This window comes from Rhamphochromis sp. 'chilingali' (genome assembly GCF_963969265.1).
Source record: "Rhamphochromis sp. 'chilingali' genome assembly, chromosome: 7".
Classification (NCBI taxonomy): Eukaryota; Metazoa; Chordata; class Actinopteri; order Cichliformes; family Cichlidae; genus Rhamphochromis; species Rhamphochromis sp. 'chilingali'.
In genome coordinates, this window is record NC_137934.1 from 4,690,353 (window position 1) to 4,712,640 (window position 22,288).

At 39.0% G+C, this 22,288-nt stretch overlaps 1 protein-coding gene and 2 long non-coding RNA genes across 15 annotated transcripts in view; 2 read left to right on the forward strand and 1 right to left on the reverse strand.

Moving 5' to 3' along the window:
* celsr1a (cadherin EGF LAG seven-pass G-type receptor 1a) overlaps window positions 1-22,288 on the forward strand; it is a 106,544-nt gene that overhangs the window by 4,221 nt on the left and 80,035 nt on the right. The window lies entirely within an intron of this gene.
* LOC308399512 lies at window positions 12,558-16,119 on the reverse strand. The gene is made up of 8 exons (XR_013972189.1): window positions 15,863-16,119; window positions 15,347-15,386; window positions 15,155-15,201; window positions 14,798-14,842; window positions 13,917-13,946; window positions 13,387-13,455; window positions 13,106-13,180; window positions 12,558-12,710 (listed from the first exon to the last, which is right to left on the reverse strand). It is a non-coding gene; the product is annotated as an uncharacterized lncRNA (long non-coding RNA).
* LOC308399513 lies at window positions 16,269-17,881 on the forward strand. Its single transcript, XR_013972190.1, has 2 exons — window positions 16,269-16,722; window positions 17,350-17,881. It is a non-coding gene; the product is annotated as an uncharacterized lncRNA (long non-coding RNA).

Below are 22,288 nucleotides of genomic sequence, written 5' to 3' on the forward strand. Positions count from 1 at the left end.
CGCGCACTCATGCATGTAGTGCAGATATATGAAGGCTGCTGATTTCCTTTTCTCACTGTTTGGAGTTTGTCCATGCTAGCACTCTTTAAAGTGCATGGGATGAATGTGCAGGTTCACTGCAGGAGGGAGTGGGGGGTGGATGAAGTTTTTCTTTTTGTAGTTTTTCGTGCTTTGCGCATGTTTTTCACACATCGATTTTTGAATGAAAGAGAAGTTTGGATACGTTTCTGTGGTGGGGGGTTGGATCTGAAGGCTTAGATCCAAACCCTGCTAAGTCATGTAGAAAGAATTTGCACTGAGCTTCTTTTTCTCCAAGACAGAAGCACACTTTATTCTTTAAAGTTAAAGATTAGACAAATGCAAACATTTGGACATTCACACCCAAAGTCAGAGGATACCTTCTACAGCACAGATGAGCAGATACAGAGGTTCACACTTAGCTATTAATCAAGAAGAATAAATGTATTTCTCTAGCTCTCCTGTTACCTGTCAGTAGCTGCAAAACCTCTCTGCTGTCTCTCTCTCTTTGCCTTTCTTATTCTTTTCTCACTCTCATGCTTTCTCTGCTTGATCAACCAGAGCACTTTAAACCCCCCAAAATGGGCAAACAGCATAACACAGCTTGATCTGTTGAGCTCTCCCAGCTTTTTTTTGTTACTCTGTCATGTCTCCTAACATATGCACTTGTTGGTAGAATGCAGATGAGCTGCTATGATCCAGGGTACAACAGGGGAATCTGAATTCCCAGTCCATCAGTCTAGCTTTTTGCACTGTAGATCATTGTGACTGGTAAAAGTATTTAAGATGAAATTACATGTGAGAAAATGTGTGTCTTTTTGTCAGTTAGCCATATTGGTCTTGCAATCTCCTCTCTGTATTCTGACAGAAACATTGGTGTGATAATGCAGCTGGAATCGAGCTAGACCTCCATGTCATGGTTCACAGGGCAGTGCAAGGCTTTCACAAGAAGACCTTTCATTGCTGGAGGACTTGTGCCTTTGTCTTTGTCTCAGACAAAAGGCTGACTGTCCTTTTCTAAGTGCTTTATTGCTGTTGTAGTCAACCTGCGGAGCATCTGAGACCCCAGCGGCTCAGCAGGTTACAGGCTGTATAGCCCTCATTCGCTGTCTCTGCTTTCATGCTTGTCATTGACAGCTGACGGGTCTTGCTGTATCCTTGACTACAGTGACCTCTTGATGGTCCCTTAAGCGGGGGAGGGGGGGGGGGGGGGGGGCAGGCAGTCTTCTTAATTAGTTGTGGCCTTGTGCGCCCAAACACATAAATATAAGTACGCACACGTTCATGCACAATTAAACAGATGTGCACACTTACACTGAAGAGCTCCAACCCCCTGTTTTTTTTCCCTTCTTTTCGTGATGTCAAGTGTTAAGCAACCATTACTGCTGATGGCTTGGCCTTTTGACCTTTGGGCTTTCTGGAGAGGAAAGCCTTTGGGGAATTTTAGGCTATCAGCAAGTTAACAAGTACTGTGAGTCAGTACACCAGCTGTGTTTCAGTCCGTCTTAAATTAGGTTCCCTCTGGCTTTTTCCCCCTCTTTGTGTAGTTATTTTTTGACCTCTTCTTTGTCGCAAATCTAAATTAGGTCCAAATTCCAGTTCAGGACCAGAACCAAATCATATTGCTATACAGTGTATACGTATGGATCCAGTCTAATTGTTGGCAGACCTCTTTGTATCCCTTTCATCAGGCCCAGTTCATACTGGGTCTTTCTGTGGGTGTGCGTACCTTTTCCACATATCATTTGAATAGGTTGTGACTAGTTATACATCTGACAATGAGAGTGATGACACCGTATTATTTTCATTTAAACAAGCCCCATCAGCAGAACATAAGACCACTTATTGATGTATTGAAGTGAGCACTGTCTCATTTAGAGAGGGAAAGGTTGAAAGCTGTCACTCTTCTTATGCTACTAATCAAAGTTCCTCCTAAAACCTGTGTAAGTCATGCACAGGTGCTTTTCTTCTGGCAAACAGGAGGCCTGAGAATGTTTCCCGAGCTCTCTGCTGAAACACAAGAATGCTCTGATAACTCTACCGAGATACACTCACTTAACACACTTTGCTAGCCACAACACTGTTCCATCTGTCCTCAATCTCCCTCAGTGTGTGTGTGCGTGTGTGTGTGTGTGTGTGTGTGTGTGTGTGTGTGTGTGTGTGGTAGCTCTGCTCCACAGCTGTGGGCTGTGTGTTCCGGTTGTAAGAGCTCTTATCTTAGCTTGTCAAATTTCACTTTAAACCTTTGGGGTTTCTCTGTTTTCTGAAAGATGAGTATCTGTCATTTTATGATGAGCACAAAGACATAGCTGTACTTTATTTGAGTGTAATGTACCTACTCTTTGTTTTTTTTCTGCTATATGTAAGATTATATGTAAACATTTGGTGCACCAAAGTCCTGACAGTGACAGGTTTGTGAGTGGGTACAGCAGAAACTATTTGAGTTTTACTGTAAATGAAACTGGTCAGCCAGCTTTCTTTTGTTCCACTCACGGCTGTAAAACCAAGCAAACCATGCTGGTTGGTGGCCAGAATTGAAAAACTAAAGGCCAAGATTGTCTTTTGTCATGAAGTTTGCAGTCTGAATAATAATTGATGTTCTTAACTGTACAGTAAGTCAATTTTTTAGGTTCTTTAATAGACAAAAAACATTTTCTTGACAAATATACATAGATTAGTGTATAATTACATCTTCCGCCACGTTGCCCTGCCATCTTGAATGCAGTGGCGAGATAGACATCGCTATTTAACCTAATCACATTTTATGTACGTGTCTCGAGACGCAGCTTGAAGTTACCTCTTTCAAACTATATATGACATTTAACACTTGTACATGTATGTTTTCTTCGTGTCATTATGCCTTTCTCCACCTCCTTGTCATCTTGCCTTATCCACCGTTGCTCTTTCATTTTCACCTCATCCTCTTCCTCCTCACCTCAGGCCTTATCTCCTGAACTTAAGACAGAGCTGTAAGACACAAAAAACTTGAATAAATATACTTATTTATTCTTGATACTGTCACAATTACTTATTGTCAGCAGATTAGACATGTGATCCTCCGGACAGCTGACAACGAGCTGGCTAAACAGCAACAGCTGGTTGTTAGCTAACATCATGCCAGCTAATGTTACCTTTTCCTCTGATAAAGAGTTGTTTACATTCTCACACTGTATGCAAGTTTATTCACTACTTGTTGGAGTTTAGCGATGTTAGATCCACTTCAAAGGATGTTTCACTAACAGAGGCTAACAGCAGAAAATACAGCAACACTTTATCACAGAAAAGTTCAGGATATCCTCAACTCACCTGGCCAGCCCTTGTGATGGGGTGGCCAGGTGTAAATAAACATGGATACCTGTCATATGCAGCCTCACAGTGGGCTGTCAGGCTACACTCACTACAGATGAACGGCAGCCAGATTTGTTTGTCCTGCAGTGGTTGCAATTTATGCACTTCAATTGGGAGCGCTAAAAAAAACAGAAATCACTTGAAAGCAGTCTGCTGATCTGTACTGGTGAGAGTTTACACATGTTCCTTTAAGTGTTGGTGCAACGGGACTTTATACATATCTTAATTAATGTTTGACCTCAGTAGAAATCTTACATGTGATTGAAGTAAGTCTGTTTCATTAACCACTGTGAACACAGTGCACATAGGAAAGGCAAATGTCAATAGCAATAAAGCTGGTGCATGTTCCTTTTTAGGACTGGGCAGATCAATAATGTTAGCTGCTAGCTTATTCATCTCTGTAGCTCCCATTCATCATATATACAAAACGCATTGCCTGTTTTTTTTCCCTTTTTCCAGGGAAACTATATCTCGGGCAAGGTTTATAATTGTTAAAGCATGCAATAACAGGCTATAGGAGGAGTTGTGCCATATAACTCATTGATGCAGCAAAGCACGCCATCACTTAAACAATTAGGAATGATTTATGCAAAATCGTCTTTTTCCACTCAAGCTGAGACGGCATGATGCTACACGCATGCATTCACCCCACTCCTCCCTCCACCTCCCGCCTCCTTTTGCTTCCCCATCTTTTCCCCATGGGGCTTTTGCCAAGCCTCCCTGCAATGGGTTTGGCTCCTAATCCTGTTGGAAGAGTTGCATAGCAGAGCTTTGTAACATTTCTGTTCTCGTCCCTGTACGACCCCCACCACTTTCTGTGCTTTCCCCTTTTATAATATGCATAATTCGATTTCTGCCATAAGACAGGAACTTCAGCTTTGAGTGTGCTCTAAATTCAGGCCAAGTAAAATAATGTATTCTGATTGGTTCATTTCAGCAGGCAGACCACTTAAAAACATTCCTGTGAGAACCACGGCTTTACAATTTATAAGGAAACATCAGTGTAGTTGCATTTGTATCATACACTGCAGAGTGTTGGGTGTAATATGCAGCTCTTTGTGGCTTTTCATTCTTTTCAATCTCTTTAGCCAAAACATAGTCTAATCCAACCTTCCTCTCTTTGGCCCCCGTCCCTGGTTCTTGGTGTTCTTCCTCGAGTTCCTCTACTGGAAGCAGTTGTGGTGATGCACAGGCAGACATGACCTTTCACATGTGAGATCAAAGCAGGACATGGGGCATTTACATACACAGTCAGTGCTGAGAAATAACTCCTCTACACATGACACATGACCTCAGGCTGATGGATGGGACAGACAAGCCTCTTCCCTCTCTATCACCATGTTTTTATCTCTGTCACTTCTTGTACTTTCCTCAAAAAGGTTCTCACTGCTCGAACATGCGCCTGCATAGTTTTGCTCTCCTTCCATGTGCCTGTTGAGGCTAAATCTGTCCTGAGTCGTTACAGGAACTTATTAGATTACTGTCCTCCTTTCTCTACCATGCCTGTCTGTCTCTGTCTCGCTCACTTGTCAAGCTGCTTGTCCTTTCCATTTTGCGTGCGTCTAATGTTATAGGTTTGGGCACGTGGCTTAATGCGTTGATGTTGATTAGTAGGTTCAGTGCCTCAGTCCACACTGAATTCATGCATGGATTGACAGTCCTAAAGGTGATCCTAGTGTAGACCCTTATGTTGGGATTATAAACCCTTGTGAAAGTGCACATGGGCAGCTGTTGGCAGTAGGGATGAGTAGATGTCCTCATGAATGTATTTTTCAGTCTTTGAGGACCTATAAATAGTTATCGGTCTTGTAGGTAAGTAAATTGTAAGGCATGCAGACGTGCACACTGAGCCTCGCTTTCCCCTTTTAATAATGAAATATGTCACTCACGATACGATACGTTGTATGTATGTTTTCTGGCAGCAACGTGAGCAATAGGAAGTGAATTAATGCGTTCCAATTGAAGTCAGAAGGCGGAATTTCTGGGTGCTAGTTTAGCTCACCTGGTTGAGCGGGCGGCTCGGCTCGGGACCTCTCTCCCACATTTTCGTCTTTAACAGGAAAATAAAGATGGAAAAAATGCTCAAAATAGCAGGTTAAAGATATCACAGTTATATTGTTTTTAACTTGCTCCATACACTTTTGTCCTATGTGTGGCCAGCCGTGTCTAAAGCACTTTATTTGTTAGAGCTGAAAATGCAATTGAGTCTTTGGCCTGAGGCGGGGTAGAGAAGAACACAGATCAAGTGTAATAACAGTGTTCGTATCTCCTCGTCTCTGTTTGTGTGCTCAATGAGCGAGAAAGGAATCGCATTCATGCTTAATCTTGTACATTTACTGTGGGCTAATGTGTTGTAGTTGTGTGTGTGTGTGTGTGTGTGTGTGTGTGTGTGTGTGTGTGTGTGTGTGTGTGTGTGTGTGTGTGTGTGTGTTTTGCTATGTGGGCATGTGCACCTCCAGGCTGTAGTCTAGAGTTTGAAGTGTAAATACCAGGGGATCAAGACAGGTCACTGTGGAACTCCACTGATGTCTGAATCCTCAATTACAGGCTAGAGAGTCGAGGGACGTTTAAGGATCTAAAGCTGTCTGCTTGATGCCGTCTTTGGCTGCGAAAAGAAATATGGCCGCACTCTGATAAGTTAGACAAGGATCCACTTTTTTTCTCACTAAAGGAATCGCTTCTAATTTGTGTGAAATATGACAGAAAACTGTCTTTGTTGGAGATTTCATTTTACTTTCTCCCAGATCAAAAACGATATTTCACATCGACTATGCCTCCCGGCCAAAGTATTATCTGCTTATCTAACTACATCCAAATCTGTCTTATCCGTCCACCTTTTTTACTTCAGACACGTTTCCTCCCGCAGACTTAATCCTCATGCTTTTGTTTCCAGCAGGAAATCTCTTGTAGCTGCCCGGAAAGTCAGCTAGAAAGTGAGGTGCCTTCCCATCATGCAAGTGTGTTTGCTGTGGGGATTTCAAAGGAGTGGGGGTGTTTGTTTGCAAACACCCATGCCCAGGGTTTGGGTTAGAGATGGGTTAGGAAGTAAAAATGTGGTTCTACCTTAGAGTTTTGGCTTTTCTGTAAGTTTGAGTGTGTGATTTTGTGCATTTTTGAATTGTGTCGAAGGATGTGCTGTTTAAAGACGACCCCTCCCCCCCTTCCCTCTCTGTCACACGCACACTCTTGGGTAAGGCTATCTCTTGTTTGCCTGCTGCTTGTTTACATGCTTCAAGACAGTGAGACGGTGACAGGTTTTGGGTGGTGGAGGGGTGGTCCTTGTAACTGGATGCACCTCTCTCTTCTGTCTCGCTTTCTTTTTCATTCTCTGACTCAGAATACACAATACTCTTCTTTGTGTCTCACAGCAGGGAGGTGATGCAGGGGAGGGGGGGGCTCTGCTGCTTGCTAACGGCTCACGAGTGTGACATTACATGCGTCACGATATGCTATGACCAGCTGCTGGAATGTTAAGTGGCGATGGCGGGTTGGAGGGGTGGGGGCTGAGAATTTCACCTACTTTGTCATCCACCTGAGTGAATGACAAGTGCGACTGTGATGGAGGAGGGTCATGTCTCATTTTTTGAGAATGACCCTCAAGCGAATTAAACATCGAGTAAGAAAAGTCAGAACTTGTGCCAGATAAAGTTCTGCTTCCCTGCTTTTAGCGACAACCCTCTTGTTTATTTTCCCTTCCTCCTTGCTGACGCTGGCTCCAAGTGCAGTTGACGTTGACTTGTTGTCAGAGCAACACTGACAAATTTAGAATAGCAGTCACATGTAGGTGGCATACCGAGTGTCCAGATTTTGTACTAATATGTGCTGGTAACAACATAATGTGACTCTGTTCAACTTGTGCTCTGGGATGCCAATTACTAAACTTCAGACCGCATGAGGATATATTTGAAACATACAGTATGTAGCATCAGTTTAAAACTTTTTAATGCAAATTTTAGTTGCTACTAACTGTTTTAAGGCAAACTTTAAAAGATGTTATTGCAAACCTCGAATGGTTTGGCTCTTAGGTCCATCACTGATATTTACCCTCTAGTGTCCAGGTTGCTCTTAGCTTTAGAGTGAAGGCAGGAGGAAGTAAAGCATTCATTTTCACGGGCCATAAAGTGATAAACTCATTTTCCAACCTCTACTTTAAATACTTAAGATGCCACCTGGTCCGCAGCTGAAATAATTCAGCAGCAGCTCTTGCCGGTGGATCACATTTAGACCATTTTCACACATGCACTGTAGCCCTGAACTTTTTGGAATCTCACTTGGCAGAGGTGTATGAATGTATCCAACACAAAGTGCAGTTAGTGCAACTGCTTACTGCTATAGACTACTTGTAAGAAAGGAAGACTGTGAACACCAACCTAGTTATCCAGAAATTGCCCTTACTATCATAATGTTAGTGTGCTCTGAGTGGCTTTTGAAGGTCTTTCCGTCTTCTTCCACTTTTCCAATTCAGGGTCACTGGGTTAATCATCAGTTAGCCTTTGCACCGTGTGAGAAAGTCAACGTACCCAGAGTATAACTCCACACAGAAAGGCCTCAGCCAGCCGGTGGATTTGAACCCAGGGCCTTCTTACTGTGATTTGACAAACACAACCACCATGCTATTGCTTTAGACAATACCAGATAAATACTAAGTTGCAATTTGCTGTAAAATCAATGCTTATATTTAACGCTTTGCATTAACGTGTAGGCAATTTCATCTGATGTTTTAACAAATACACCTTTTCCATTTCTCCGGCAGATGTAATGCTAAAGCAGTCAGCTGGCTTGTGTAACTAAAGCTATTTGTACACATCCTCAGCAGCCCTGAAATGTTCTAGACGTTACAAGACTATGGGGGAACACAAAAGTTCTGATTGGTGACATCATAAGAATAGCGCCAGGTAATAGTCATGTGAATTCCCAGCAAGCAAATCATTATGTATGTGGTCTCTTACCTGCTCTACACCTTAGTCTAAACCCCACACAGTACTTCAAAAGGTGAGGAACAACTTCAGAATAAGTCCTGGCTACATTCTTACAGTGCTTTCCAGAGTTTATGTGGAAAACATCTTATGCTTATTAAACTCATCATGTTGTTGCAGGCAACTCAAGAAAGTCAATGTTAATGGCTAACTAACAGTTAGTACAGAGAATTTGCCATCAACCCATAACTTGCCGTCATGCTTCACATGAAAAACCACAACTACTTTTAACCCTCTCAGGCTCAAATTAAACTTTTTGTTGCTAATGCACAACCAAGTCCTGCAGTGGTACTTCTGAGTAAAAAAAACTCATAAAATATGTATGTGGGGTAATCAGGTTGTTAGTTTTTAACCCTTGTGTGGTGTTCGTATTTTTGTTACTCAGCCAGTGTTCATGGGTCTGGTGGACCCGCTAGAGTTTTGGCTTTCCAAATTAACACTATCAAACAATTTTATGTTAAATTACTCAACAGATGTTTACTTCATCCCAATTACAAGACATATGAACAGCAAACATGGTTAATTTTTTCCCTTTACCTTTGTTAGATCACATTTATGAATTAATGTGCTTCTCGTTTTTCTTTTATATAAAATGTTATAAATAAATCAGTTATAATCAAGTGGAGTGAGTGGAAAGACACAACACATTTACACGTGAAAAAATAATTAATTGTTTAATTTTTCTTTTGAAAAAAACTGAACACGGATCTCACAGACCCGAACACCATACAAGGGTTAACTGTTGCAAATCGGCAACGCCTGCCTCGAGAGGGTTAAAAAGCTTGGAAGAAGGTAAGAAGAACATTTCATAAATGTACTCCATCCACTCTGTTCTGCCGTTCACCATTCCTTTTTTTTTTCCCAAGAAGTGTAATCTTAGTCGTTGCTAAGGAACATTTTTTGATACCTGTGTAGTGCCCTATGTGCAGTACCTTTGGCTGTGATCGTCACAAAGACTTGGCATTGGCACTGACAATGCGGGTATTAGGATGAAATGTCAAACGGCTTAAATGGATTGAGTTCATAGGCACAAACAGACCAATATCTGTTTGGCATTAAAGGGCCGTTGCTTAATTAAAAACTAAACAAAAACGTGCCCTTCTGCTGAAATGCTATCCAAGAAGATTTCATAAAAAGTGACCAACATAGCTCTCCTTACTCTAAATAAAAGAAAATTACTATCAAGAAGGTTGTTCCATATATTGTTTGATGGATTAAATACCAGGTTTCAATAGAAATCCCCTTTGCATTAGAGTTGGCTGATAACGTTTCTCTCAGCAGCTTTCCTGAAAGCTGATATCTCTCTGTAATTACCCTCTCATAGAAAACCTCCTTGATTGGGGCTTTAACACTGATCCTGTGTGAGTGTTGTTGTTGGACTCCACAGAAGGACTTTATGCCAGATTGTGTTCACAGAGGTGTCAGTTTTAGTCATTTCCCCTTCAGCCAGGGAAGAAGCCAGTGACAGGTGTAATCTTGACAGTTATTAATTTCTGTGTGCAAACTTGTTGATGCACGCTTGCTTCTCAAATTGTTGGCTCTTTTTGTCTCACTTGCTGTCAGCATTTGATTTTCTCAAAATGTTACATTTTCATGAAATCCCTGCATGTGTGTTGATAGCTACATCTTTGATCCTTTTATTGCTCATACTGAGGCTGCGGGCTTTCAGCTGGCTCTGAGCTCATTTTTGTGGTAGTTTCCTCACGCTTTACTTTGGCGAATTATCTGTTTCGGTGAATTTTGTGTCTTCTGAAAGTCTGCGAGGGTCTGCTCAAGTCCAAGTAATGTAAGTTTCATTATGAGAGCACCAGCCAGAATGCTAGCATTAGCTCAAAGCCCTTCTGTACCTAGCTTGCTAGCAATTAGCCTAGGGCTCCTAGCATGGTTGTATTGAATTACATTCCCCAGAAATGAGTCTAAGTCATGTTTTAACAAAATGTTAACATTATCTGAGGTTTGACTTGTTTCTTACAGGTGTTTTCAGGTGTCTTTTTTTCTGAATGTATTATGGGGTGTCTGCTCTGTCAGAGAAAAGCAGGAGACAACAATTACTTTACAAAGCCAGATAGTTGCCCATATCGTCCCACTTACTGAGGCACAGTTTTACAGTAATAGATGTTTTCTAAAGCCCACTAGAACGTATGACTGGCTCATCTGAACATCCAAACATACGTTTTAGTTTCTCTGATTTTTTAAATTTTTGAAAACACTGTTGTACTGTCCATTAACATTAATAACAAATATCTCTGAGTAAAAGTCAGGAGTTTCCCTGAATCTAAGCACGAGAAACATTATTTTAAATGTTCAACATATTGATGAAGCCAGTTTCTGAAATGATCGGACATTTAGAATGCATAAAAATCACTCTTTAGCTTTAGATCTTGCTCCAAGGCACTTCTGCGGCCTGAGTGTTTATTATCATGAGGGGATTTGAACCCTGATCCATAGCAATATCTGTCGCCACACTGCTGTCATCATTGGTGTCAGCTTTCAACCTCCTGGCACACTGTGTTGTACTCTGACAGTAACTCCGTCTTGTCAAGTTAAGGGGAAAAAATTCTTGTGTTTAAACAGTGACACATTAACGTGTAACCATAGAACTAACAGGAACTAGTCGTATGAGCTTATACATAGTCAAATCAAGCAGATATTTATTTATGAGTGCACATGGAACAGTCTAGAGTAGCTTATTTTTTTAATACAGAGTAGCGGAGGTGGAGTAGGCAAATCATGCACCACACCCTCGGTCACACTTGTTACCTACAGGCGGAGCGGCTTAGGCATCTGTAAGCATTTCAAAGGACCTGACTAAGACGTGTGGATTGAAGCTTTGTATGTTTTCTCCAGCCCTCCAGGCCTCGTCTTTTAACAGGGAGCTAGAGATACAGATACATAGATGAAGACAGAGGGAGCTCTGAGGTATAATGGATTTCCTTTGCCTTTTGATACATTGTCAGGATGCTTTTTTCAACCAAGACATCCTCCTGTTACGTTTTGGATAGTGTGACTCTTACACATACTCATCTGTAAACTGTACAGAAGCGTGTATAAGCACACTCACGGCCTTCATGTTGATGTAGATCACACTTTGGACTTTGCAGCACCTGATCTCCTTGCCTCGAGTGTTTCAAACAGAGATCCTCTCCACCTTTTATATGCAACCCAAAAAATGCCTCACCCTCCCAAAATGTCTTCAGTTGCACATGCATTGAAGTAAAATTTTGTCCTTCGGGGACAGGACAACACATTAGCCTTTAAAAGAGTTGCAAGTCAATATTTGGTGTACAGTTTCTCATATTTGGTGATAACTTTCTTATCAATAGTGTGTGATAAACCCCATGAGCTCCAATCCACTGTTGTCTTGTCTGTGTTCTAGACTTCGTGTATAGATGTGCCTGTATAAACTCAAATCAGTAAAAAGACGTATTTTTACCACTGAAAATGGATGCAAAGTTGCAGAAGACCTTTGATGTAGAGTGTTAAAGATGAATGAAAACACATCGTCGGGAGATATCCATCGAACCGTCGTTTTCACGCCCAAATTCCAGACAGTGTTGGGAGAATCAAGTCTGGTCACTAGGGCTGGGCCATATTATACCGTTCACGGTAATACCGGTATAATGTTAGGCAACGATAGGAAAATCCCATACGGTAAAAAAATATATTTTAAAATACATTTTGAAATATATTTCAAAATATACAAAAAATGGCCAAAAAATATATGTGCTAAAATACATTTTAAAATATATTTATATATTTAAAATGTATTTTAGCACATATATTTTTTGGCCATTTTTTGTATATTTTGAAATGTATTTCAAAATGTATTTTAAAATACATTTTGAAATATGTTTATGTATTTTGAAATGTTTTTTAGCACATATATTTTTTGGCCATTTTTTGTATATTTTGAAATATATTAATAAAATATATTTCAAAATACAATTTAAATTTATTTAAAATCATTCAAAAAAATATAAATTTAACCCTTCATATATTTCTAAGAAAACACATTCACATGTAACATCTGAAAGAAATCTTTATTTGATGTTTAAAACATACATATAGCATATCAATCAAGCAAGGAATATTCATTTTATAAGTTTATTCTCATTACATACTCAAACATTCTAAAAGAAACACACACACATATACATATATGTGTGTGTGTGTGTATATATATATATATATATACACACACACACATATGTGTGTGTATGTGTATATGTGTGTGTGATTGTATGAACATAAGTCAGCATACTTAAAATGTAATTTCTTTTCCTTTTCCAGCAGTCTCAGTTCCCCCAGCTTTCACGGCAATCCTCAAAGCCCTTCTGGACACGCTGGGAAACCCCTTCCTTACCGCCACTGTAACAAACAAAAGTCACAGTTCTATTACTTTTATCAGAGTTAAAATAAAAATGTGATTTATGTTAGCTGGCTTCATTTAGCAAACAGATATTTCTGTTTATATAGATACAGATATTAATACAGATATATTTTACGCATAATTTTACCTCTTTTTTTTCCTAGATGGGAAGTCTATCCAGTTCACATTACAGTAATGCTAACACCCCTTTTGGTCGTCTCTCCTTACCTTCCAGCATTCATAAATCTGTTGACCTTCTTTGTCTGAGACCAACCACTACAATGCATCATCACCTATTTGTATTGGTAACTTACTTTACAACCTATTTTAATGGTTGCAAAGTAAGTTACTTGTGCTGTATGCAATTTTAGATACACAGAAAGTCTTCACTTACTATATATGGCTGTCATAGTGTCCTTATCAAGGGCAGTTCTTCACTCTGCGCCGATGTCCGTTTTGCTCTGTCCTCCTATAAAAAGCATGAACATTTGAGTGTTTGACTAGTTTTAGATTTCCAAAAATTTGATATTTGTACAACTAAACATTTGAACTACAATATATGCTATTGAGCGATACTTTTATGGGTAATTTTTGGTAAAGAAACTGGTGACAGAGTTGTAGGCTTTTTAAAGTACTATTAGCTAACCATTTGAACTGACTTTCAAAGCTGATTACCTTTTAAATTGCTGTGGATCAAAACCTCCAGTGGGAAGGCGGCCATTAGAAGAACACGCACCATTGAACCTGAAAATAACAAAAACAAACAAAAAACAGAACAATATATAAGAGTCCGGTAGGGTAATAAATCTCTTCTGAAGCAATATAGTTCATTTTGGGTGAAAAACAAAACATTCCTCTAAAATATATATACTGACATCAGCAATCAACATCATGATTGTAATTATTTCCTTTTTAGTACATCTACTGCTGTTTGCATGTGTCAAGCACTACGACTGTATCTATGCATATAAATTCACCATATATATCCAGCAAAAATGTTTTGTTATAGTCAAAAGGAAAACAAACAAAGGCATTCAATCAGAGGTGAGAAATTAATTGGGAATATGAATTATAGGTGAACTATTCTTTACCTACTAGCAATCAAGCTTCTTTAACCAAGAAGCTTGAAATATTTGAATGTAAAATAAAATAAATAAATAAATAATAATAAAAATAACATGATGTAATTAAAATGCACAACTTACATTAAGGAAATCTGCATTTGTATCCACAGGCTAAAAGTAAAACAGTAAATGTGTTAGTGATAGTACAGGTATTTGTAAAAAAAAAAAAAAAAAGAAAAAAAAGAGGCAGTAACTGTGACGCTTCTAGTGGGATGCTAAATGCAGAGATTTATATTTACAGTATAATACTGCATGTACGGGTAACTGTGTTGTGAACTGTAACTGAATATTAGAGAATCTCAGAGAAATTAAATGTATTTATTTTTTGAATTTATCAATCATAAAACCGTCTGTTTTGAAGGCCTGTTACGATAGCGACTTTTTGTTGGTCGGTATATTGCCCCATAAACAATTGCGACAAGTTATGTCATTGTCATTTTAAGACCATTTTATGTCTTTGAATGTATAATCATAATATAACACCATAATAATGCAAGATCTACACACTTTCAATTGACAAACCAACATCTAATTCTTAAAGTATTTAGATCATTGAAATTAGGAATCAAAATATTAGATACCTTAAAAACTTGAATAAATAGTAAATTTTCTAACAAATAGAAAACAATGTTATTTAATGTTATTGTTTTGTTATCATTATATTTTATTTTTGTAAATATAATGGCGGATAAATTACATCATCAACAATTATTGAGGTCATGTACATGTATTGTGTGTTAAGTCGATATATCGATTATTGTGATAGGCCTACTGTTTTGGTATCATAACGAGCTTGTCAAACATGCATGACCACTAAACAATGTCTAAGCAGTAGTATTGGTCTGAATGACAACAAACATAACTAGTGTTTTGGAAAATCTGTTAGAAAACAGTTATTTCAATAATTATGATTAGCATGTGACACAGACACCGCATAAAAAACTACAACAACAAATACTTACTTTAGGAGGATGGGGGAGGGCAGCATGAGGTTGAGACTTTGACATCTGTAAAAAACAAATTCATGTATTACAAACAAGTCACTTAAAAATACATTAATGTGGCAGACTGTTCCCTGTTCAGATGCAGTGTATAAGTACAATCAGGGCTGTCACAACAATGGGGTGGGGCCAAGTGGCTGCAACCCTAGGTACAATGTGCAGGTATATATAATTACATATAATATATGTGAATAAAGCAAGAATCTGTTTAGGTTAGTCACTGTGCTGACTGATGCTTGCTAGGTTTATATGATTGCAAACTGCACAAAAACAACAACAGCAACAACATTAATGACAATGACAAACAAAATTACTTACATTTATGTAAATCTCACATTAGGAAGATCTGCATTCGATTTCATGGGCTGAAATAAATAGGCAGAAACATTACTGCTAAAAAAATAAAAAACAAAAACTCTAAAAAGCCTAAAAATGACTTAAAAAGCAAGGAAATGTGGAACATTGTAATTAGCGAACATTAATAAAGCATAACTGTTCTTTGTTTCTAACCTTGGTAAGTACTCTGTAGCCAGAAGGAGAGGTAGGATTTCTGTGAAAGCCAAATTAAATGTGAATAGGCTTTGATAGTTATTGAGAAGGCAGAATAATAAGAAAAGGCAAAAGTACGTCACAATATAATTAATTAAGTTACATATTTTGATTACCAAATTATGGAAGCGTGGAGCTGCCACCCAGGCAAAAGAAAAATAGAGCTGTATCACGTTATGACGTGAAATGTTTATTGTTCTAACATTATGCTTTTCATGTTTGTATAATATAATATCACGTTATTATAATATACATAATTGTCACGTTCGCACAATATTGTACGGACGTGATAATTATGTACATTTTTCGTACAATGTTGTTCAAACATGTTGTTCAAACATGATAGTATATTGTTAGAACGATAAACTTTTCACGTTATAACGTGATATACTTATATTTCTCTTTTGCCTGGGTGGCAGCTCTACGCTTCCGTTCCAAATACACGAGAATAAAGTAATATTATATGGGAAAAGGCACCTGCTAGCTTGATGATGGAGGCTTCTTAGACTGGCCACCCGCCTTGGCTTCTTGTCGCCACTCCACGAAATAAAGGTCCGTTTCCTCCATGCCGGCTAATTATTCATCCTCATTAAAATCTCGTATATGTTCAGTTGGCAGAATTGAGAATTTTACATCTTCCAACCACTTAATTAACGCGAACATAATCGGCTTGTTTCTTCCCGTCTCCTGTATCCGGCCGTTCCTCTCGCTGTCAGATTTCGCGCCTCAGAGACGTCGTTATTTTTCAAAAAAAAAAAAAAAAGAAGAAAGAAAGAAAGAAACAGCAACAACTACTAAAGAGAGTTTTTGCACGTTCATTGCACATTTGTGGGAATGTTTAAATATTTAATTTTTATTAATTACTTTTCATTATATCTTTATTTTTTAAACCACCGTGGCAATGCGCATGCGCATACACTCCTGCACGCAAAGGGCTTTGGAGTTGACGTAATGTCGCAATGCATTGTGGGAGCGCAGCACCATCTTGGCAGGTCACGAATCAAAACAAGATTGCTACGAACCATTCTGAAACGTAGCTCAAAAGAAAATGACGGTATAGAGACAGATTCTGTCCAGATGCAAAGAGACGGTACTTGATTGTTGAAATGTGGACCCGTATGAAATATAGCCGTGGAGTAGAAACCCTGAAGACCAAACCGCTATTGACTTAGCATGATCTACTCTCATACCTTGTCTGTGGAGTCAGAGCATACACGGCGCACCAATTTCGCAATTATAAATCTCTGGAGGCGCACATCCAATTCACCAAGGACTGGGTACAAGATTTGGCTATTTTTAAGCCTCCACGTTGTGAGTACGCCGTCATTCAAGCAAAGGTAAGTCAGCTTGAGTACTGCGAGTAAAATGCGTTTGATTCCCCCCAGCATTCAAATTAGTGCTAGCAAAAATTCATTCGTGAGGGGGAAATTACAGTGAGAACATGTAGAGGCTCTGTTAGAGGGATAACATAGTGAGTTCAGTGCATTGATGTGACATTGTCCTGAAGGATTTAGTTATTCTTTATGGTTAAAGAAATTGCCCTAATTAATTCATATTTATTATAAATAATCCTAATTACACATCTTGCTTCCTTGTTTGTGTCCTGTGTCACTAAAAATACATTCTGTTTTAGTTTTATACATTGATTAATGACCTGCAGAATCTGCTTGTCATATTAGGTGTCCATAGTTGTCACTTAAAGTCGAACTTTATGTTTTCTCCCTCTTGAAAGTGATTACATCCTTGCATTACATACTTTAGGTTCATTTTTTGCTGATAGGTTTCTAAAAAGAAACATGCAGATTTAGAATATAACATGCAGCGTTCTATAGATGGATACATAAAAACACTTTATTTGTTACATTTATGATAAATGGATTTGAAAGTAAATAAAACACATTTGTGTCGGACTTGGCTTATTAAAGTTCTTGTCTTTAAATGAACTTTGTCTGTGTGTGTTTTAGGTCCTGCACTCTTAAAGACTGAATTGCAGCATTGCAGCCACAGGTCATTGTGAGCATCACAGGGAAGGTTGAAGCCGCCCACTGCAGCTGTATGGCTAGAGTCGTGGAGACTTGCAGCCATGTCACTGCTCTTCTGTTTAATGTAGAAGCAACAGTGAGGATCTGTGGCACAAGGACTGTTACAGATGAACCTGCATACTGGGTTTTGCTGGGTAATATGACCAAGATACAGCCAGAGGTTGGCCATAAGATAGACTTCTCCTCTTCAGCTGCCCAAAAAAAAGGTTCTTGATCAAAACATAAACAGACCATTCGTTGTGACAGGTAAAAGAAGCCATCCTCAAAAAAGAAAAGTTCCACCTGCTACTGTGGAGGAGTTGGATCAACTGATGGGACAATATTTTTCCAAGCATAGTTCTGTTCTGAATAACCCATAATGTTTTAATTTAGGGGCCATGTAAATACTTTGCATTTACTGAATATGTACTTACTAAATACCACTGTTCAAAAGTTGAATAAAAAAACAAAGAAATGTTTGCCTATTTTTAATTAAAAGCACTTTGTCGAACATCACATCAGTTACAATGTAGAAAAAATGTTATGTATAGTTTACAAATGACAAAATGTTCACATAAAATCATGACAGCATTTGTATAATATCACCCACTACTAGCATTCTGTAATTTACTGTCACCTTTGAAAACTTATCACTACATAAACAGCACAAGACTTAAAAGTATTTAACAAGAGCATTTTTCCCTGGTTTTACTACCACACTGGGGCACATGTTCACCAAAACGCAGCAAACCTTTGCCATCTTATCCAGGAAGGTCACCTTTTTACCCTCACATGGAAGAAGTAATCTGATTGGCATGGTGGTATGTAGCATGTAGTTTGAAGCAGGGATTTCGTAGTGCCCCATGTGTAGTGTTGGAACCCAGTCAGGATTTGTTTCATTCATTTCATAGGCTGGTTTGTTGCAATAATGCCAAATAATTAGCAACTCTATAAATAGAAGGTAGTTCTGCATGTTTGTTCTAAGTTTGTGCTATTGAAAATAAAATTAACAGGCTATAAATAATAATATGAACTTATTTAGAACTTACCTGAATGAAAATACTGGAGCACACCAACAGATATCTGTGGCTGGTAGAGAACTGAATATCAGCTCGTCTCGCAGCTGCTATCCAGGCTAGACGCCTTCTTTTGGTAACATCCAACACATAAGCTCCCTCATGATGTTTCCAGGTGAGGAAACAATGAAAAGAGAGCCTGTTTTCAAGCTTATTCCTTTGTCGGTAGTGCAATCTAACATTACAACCGACCACACAGCAAGCATTTGTTTGGCCTGCTAATATGGCGCCTTGACCAAAAATCCTGGCTACGCCCCATCCCGTAAGATCACGCTCCAGAGCCCTATTAACGTACGGATCTAGAAAGAAGACGCTGCATTTTTAACTCTGAGGGAGATGGAGAATGAGCCTATTTCCAAAACAGTGGAGTGTGTTCCTTTAAGTACTAAATTGTATATATTGTCAAAAACTAAAGTGTACATAGCAGTTGTTGTATCTTGTTTACTGTATCACTGACAGATAATTTCAAAGTCAATGAACGCTACATTATAGTGAGATATTGTGTAATGTGAAATACTGTAAGCAAATGAATAAACAACCTAATTCGTGATAGACCTTTGACTCTGTTTTGTTTGAATCCAACTGTTTTTTGCAGATGTGCATAAAACATGTTACTTTTAGTATTGTTATCATTATCATCATTATTGCACTAAATATATTTTAAATAAAGGATACTTTGATATACATTCTACTGTAAGGTTGGAAATGTATTTTCTTCACCCTAAAATATGTTTTGAAATGTATTTTGGTTTGAAAGAAATATATTTTCAATTTCAAAAATATATTTTTTTGGAGCATCACAAATACAAAATATATTTACCATATATTTGAAATATATTTTGGCCAGGAAAAATGTATTTTTTTACCGTATGGGATGAAATATCGCGATAGAATGGGAGTAAAACGCGCATGCGCAGTGCCTTTGTTTTCATACGCACATGGCCGATTGTTGAGTGAAACAGATGAACCAGAATTGGTTTGTAAAAATGGTGCAACTTCCGTGATGTGGAACTGGTTTGGTGTTTGTCCGTCAGATACACAACAAAGCACATTTTTTTGCAGAACATGCAAGCGGCCGTTGTTATTGTCGTATTTGTCGGACTAAGATGCTCTTAAATCTGGGAGTAATCTGGGTCCTAAACTCCGTATACTTCAGGTCAAACAACACTGCAGCATCACTTAAGAGTTAAAAACTGTCTAAATTCTTTCATCTTTAATAAAACGATCAGCATTGCTGCTTTACCAGGTGTAACTATAAAGTTTAACTTCCAGGCATCCATGAAAACAAAAGTTATTACATTTAACGGAGTTAGAAGTTAGCAGGAAGCTAGCGGAAGTTAGCTCGCTAGTTTCGCTAGTTACCTAAGCATGATATTGCATGTTCTGACTGAGAGATTTCTGAAAAAAAATCAAACGTACAGCTCTGCTATCACTTCCAACATAAATGAAGACAGGAAACTAAACAGCAGTGACGTTTGTAGGGTTACTGAAGTTGGGCTAGCTGGTATATAATGATGTGCTACGTGATCGCTAGCGACACAGCTATGTTAGCATAACATAAACAGTGAAGCTGGAGGACGAACACTAACACTTTTCCACTTATAAAAGTTAACGTGAAGGTTCTTCATGGTTAGAAACAAATGCAATCGCATGGCAGGATGCTGTAAACGGACCAAACTTCAGTCAGGAGAACAACTGAGATAATCCATCCACAATACGAGGTTAGTCATTAATATACTGCAACAACATGGGAATAGAGCAGCTGCCAGAGAATTCAACATTAATGAATCAATGGTACAGAAGTGGAGGAAGCAAGAAGAATGAGTTGAATAAAGTTTGATTTATCTGACTGCTTTGTTTCGCTTAATGTGCCTTATAATCCCGTGCACCTTATGGTCCGAAAAATACGTACTGCACACTGCAGTTTAATGTTGCAAAGCACCTCTTTTTAACTTCAGTGGATATTATACATGGTTATGCTCAGGATATGTCAGCCCATTTCTAGTGGAAATGCCTTTTGGTTAAACTTTCAGCAAGGAATTTGCATTTGCACTGTTACATTTTTATAAAGCTTTAATGTACATAAAAACCAGCTTGTTTAAGTGAAAATAAATGGAAGGTTGTCTTTTTGCGCTAGTAATGTTGTGGAGTTGTATTTTGTCTCGCATCAATTATATCGTCGGTTATCAGAATCAGAATCAGAATCAGAATACTTTATTGATCCCTGGGGGAAATTATTTTTTGTTACAGTGCTCCATTTTAAACCAACATTAAGACAAGACAGACAATACGCTAACTAAGAATAGTACAATATATACATATATATACATACATACATACATAAGTCACTTATAAATAAATATTTGGAAAAGAAACATGTGTAGTTGTAGCAGCAAACAGTGTGTTAAGTGGATGCGTTGTACAGGGAGATGGCCACAGGCAGGAATGATTTCCTGTGTCGTTCAGTGGTGCTTTTCGGTAATCTCAGTCTCTCACTGAACGAGCTCCTGTGACTGACCAACATGTCATGGAGTGGGTGGGAGGTGTTATCCAACATTGTCTTTATCTTGGACAGCATCCGCCTCTCCGACACCACCTTGAGGGAGTCCAGCTCCATCCCCACAACATTGCTGGCCTTACGGATCAGTTTATTAAGTCTGTTGGCATCTGCGACCCTCAGCCTGCTCCCCCAGCATGCAACAGCATAGAGGATCGCACTGGCCACAACAGACTCATAGAAAATCCTCAGCATTTTCTGGCAGATGTTGAAGGACCTCAGTCGCCTCAAAAAATAGAGACGACTCTGGCCCTTCCTGTAAAGTGCTGTGGTGTTTTTAGCCCAGTCCAGTTTATTGTCAATGTGTACTCCAAGGTATTTATAGTCCTCCACAATGTCAACACTGACCCCCTGGATTGAAACAGGGGTCAAGTGTTTCCTGGTCTTCCTGAAGTCCACGATCAGTTCCTTGGTCTTTGCCACGTTGAGCTGCAGATGATTCTGCTCACACCACGTGACAAAGGAATCGTTATCGCAAATTTTCAAATATATATCGTGATAAATATTTTTGGCCATATCGCCCTGCTCTACTGGTCACTTTCTTAGGTTGCCCACCTTGAATTTTCTGAATAGTTACCTGTTTAATTTCCACACTGGCTTCATTGGGAGTAAGGGAGCTGCTAGGGTAAGGTTTGTTTAATGTCAGTTGCAACTTACTCTGACATTTGGATTCTTTTAAAGCTGTTCCACCAGGTAATGTTGAGAAAAGTTCAGTTCATCTGCATGTGTGAAAACAGCTCGATGTTTAGCAGCAGTCCTGACACCTCTGTTACGGAGCAGAACCAAAAAACAACAATGGCTCTCTCTATCTCCCATCATCCCATGTGATGTTTGAAAATGACCTCCGTGCTGCTTTCTACCTTCAGCCTCTAATCAAATTACAGATTGGGTTACAGTGAAGATCTGTTTGTGTGTTTTGGCTGTGTGTGTGCATCACGTTCATGGTAAGAATCAGCCCCAAGTCATTAGAGGAGCTATTGGGGGATAGTTTCTATTGGAGGAGATAAGCACTGTAAAACAGTAATGTCTGCAACCTCACTGACCCCTCTGTGACTGCTCCATCCTCGCTCTTCTGATACTTCAGTGCAAACTGTAATGCACTGCAGCAAAGTAGGATATTGGCCAGTGCTACTTGCACTAGTGCCCTAGGCCTTTCGCCAACTCCTAACCCTCCAAAAAATGCATTGAGAGAGAGAAGCGCTCAGTGTCCTTCCCCAGGTACTAACGCCAGTACACTGGGATGTTGAGC